A 3,164-nucleotide genomic window follows, 5' to 3' on the forward strand; every position below is an offset into this window, starting at 1 on the left:
TTTTATCGTAAGGATTTGCAAACAAAATTTAATATAATTTAAACTATAAGACCATTGACATGAATAAAACGTTAATAGTCTTTCGGTTGGTCAATTGGTTTAGGGTTTAGGGTTTATAGTTTAATGATGTCATAAATGCCCATCAATCAAATGTTAGAATTCAAGTTTTGCTGAAAACAAAAAGTGTAGATCTAAAACTAAAATAGTGGGTGTGTGTCGTTCTAAAAAACATTTTCAATTATGTCACATAACAATAACAATGTAATACCAACAATCTTCCAAAAAGCATCCATGCCACCAAATCACCAAAAACTGTATAACTTATAACAAATACATATTAATTATCTAAATTAGCCATTATTAATTTTTAATAATATCATAAGATACGTAGCCAAGACCATCCTTAGTACATAGTAAGAGCTATTTAACCAAAAATGTATCAAACGCTTTACTTTTAATTTAGCACATATGGATCAAGCATTTAAATAAAATTTGTACAACAGTTTGGTCTCCAATAGCCTCCTCGTGAGCTTGATGTAAAAGGAGAAATTGGTCAAACTAACTGAGCCTTGGTAAATAATCTAAACAACAAAAGGACGACATTAATATCAACTTTTATAAAATCAATTGATAAAACTTATAGAAAAAAAATGCATTCGCTAGCTTATCTGGAATGTGTCAAAGATTTATTTTATAAGAAGCTCATAATGTTCTTTCTTCAGTATTTATTCAAGTGGAAGAAAAATAATTATTGGTTTTATGGCACAATGTATATCGAAGAAATATAATGATTTTCCAATTCTTCACGACTAAATAGTAGCTTTGACTCTGGAATCTAAAGCAAATTGTTCTTGTGATGTAGCATTGCTTTTGTTGTTAATTGTTGAGATAAAATAATTACGTTAAGGGCAAATACAAAACTAATAATCTTAATGATTCAATTTAAAGTTGCTTAAATGAATACATACTTAACTGTAATAACGGGGACAATAGTCAAACATTAAGCTTCCTCTTACCAGCAAGGGCACTCAATTGATGCATGAGTGAAGGTTTTGTTCTAGTTCTGATTATATAATATGAACAAAATATGATATTAAATGGACATTTGGTTTGTAGAATGATTATGAAAAGAATAGAATCTGTCAAAATTAGAGTCCAAAGAAATGTTGAGTTCACGTGTCTGAAGAAATGTTGAGTTCACGTGTCCGGTTGGTTGCATATAAAACGAAATCAATAATAAGAGTTATATAAACATAAAGTTTTCATTTATGAATAAATTCTTTATTTTTATTCATTCTAATAAATATATAAAGGGTATTTTGGTCTGATCATTACAAAAGAATTAAATTGAATTCCTTGGCTTCCACCCATCTCTAAGAATGGTGAATTTTGTCCATCAAACATGGAATTTGACAGAATTGGATTCCTTCCATTTGGCAATCAAACCAACCATGAAATGGAATCTGGAATTTCAATTTCATCGAATTCCAACTGCAATAATAATAATAATAATAATAATAATAATAATAATAATAATAATAATAATATGATGTGTAGCTAATCAAACCTCATGCATGAATAACAACGATTGTGTTGAACACTTTTAACCACATGCATATGCATCTTGATCAATAACCCATAAAACATAGGCCTCCTGTTAATAACAATACAATTAAAATTTGTATATTTACTCTGTATTATACTTAAAACATATTCTAAATCATATATTTTAATGCATAAACTAATAAACCTCATTGACATCAGGCCAATGCATCTTCCAATTTAATTCGACCAGCATTTAGCCATGTTGAGTAAGTGCCAACCTGCAAAATCAGCCAATAGTGTTCAAGGGAGAAATGGTAAATGCTTATTTTGATCTACAACTTTATAAAACAAAGGGAAAGATAGAGAACAAACCCAGTGTCTAAATTTGATGACTTGAGGCTACCACTGCCAGTTAGTTTCCCATCCTATTGAAGAAAAACAATCATGATTCTTTCACCCCATCATTCAGCTTCAAGAACATAAAGCTATATTCAAAGCATATTCTCTTAGAAAAATCATATTTATGAATCTCATAGACAAATAATTGAGAACTTGTATCAGAATATTGGATTGAAATCTAACAAGAAAACACATGTAATAAGCCATGGAATATTACAAGTGAAAGAAAAAAAGATAAATTGCCTTGGGGAAAAAAGTCTACAATCTCGAGTCTAAAGATTACCCTGTTTCATATGGGTTGGAACCAATTAAACCCCAATTTACATATCTTTCTTTTATTTTCAAGCAAATTCTTCAACTATGGGATCTGAAGATCAATTTCTACTTACAATACATTCAAGTTTTGATCTTTCCGCACTAAATACCTGAAAACTTTTCTACAAAAATATGGCACGGGGGATAAAAAATTTAAAAATAGAAAGTTCAAGATGAATATCGTCAGATCATATTCAATTCCTCCCAAATCAAACCATTCCTTCAAAACTGATTTAGTAAACGAAATCGAATGCTGAAACAACCTACATCAAGATATGACATCGACCTTCAGTGAAGGTAGGTAATGACTGGCGTCAGTCATGTGTGTGAGAGATAAGGAGAAAAGATTTGTAGGCAGAGAAGATGAAGCGTATGATTAGAACGATGAATCCGGGAAGGAGTCATAGGGAACGCGGTGATATGTTAGAAAAGTATGATTGAAGGTGACGTTTAGAACGTAAGTTTTTTGTGACATATTTCCATATTTGGGCCTTGATTGGTGGGCTTAATTAAGGAAACCACCTAATGATTTAATTTTTATCAAAGTATTTTCTTTGCATGTGATTATTGCACATGATGCTTTATAAGTGGTACTGAATTTTAGAAAAAATGAATATATATATATATATATATATATATATATATATATATATATATATATATATATATATATATATATATATATATATATATATATATAGGGTTAGGTTCAATAGAGAATCATTATTAACAAGGAACAAAAAAACCAATCGTGAGCGTCGAAAATCATAATGATCAACGGCCAAGGGAATGGATGTACATTTGTACATTGGACGCACATACATCAGATTATACCAAAAAAACTCAGTTCTTCACCAAAAAACTCACATCTCTTTTTCGTTTAAATTTTTTCAAGCCATGTTTTT

The 3,164-nt window shown here is 29.8% G+C and overlaps 1 long non-coding RNA gene across 3 annotated transcripts; it reads right to left on the bottom strand.

Moving 5' to 3' along the window:
* Positions 1–308: 308 nt before the first annotated feature.
* LOC145109070 (uncharacterized) lies at positions 309–2,660 on the bottom strand. Of its 3 annotated transcripts, none has more exons than XR_013708737.1 (4): positions 1,918–2,660; positions 1,751–1,823; positions 1,568–1,654; positions 309–581 (listed from the first exon to the last, which is right to left on the bottom strand). It is a non-coding gene; the product is annotated as an uncharacterized LOC145109070 (long non-coding RNA). The 3 variants fall into 3 exon arrangements; XR_013708736.1 differs by having other exon boundaries at positions 309–1,491; XR_013708735.1 differs by having other exon boundaries at positions 309–1,654.
* Positions 2,661–3,164: the final 504 nt, after the last annotated feature.

Source organism: Lactuca virosa, chromosome 4 (assembly GCF_052849685.1).
Source record: "Lactuca virosa cultivar CGN04683 chromosome 4, Lactuca_virosa_CGN04683_v6, whole genome shotgun sequence".
NCBI lineage: Eukaryota > Viridiplantae > Streptophyta > Magnoliopsida > Asterales > Asteraceae > Lactuca > Lactuca virosa.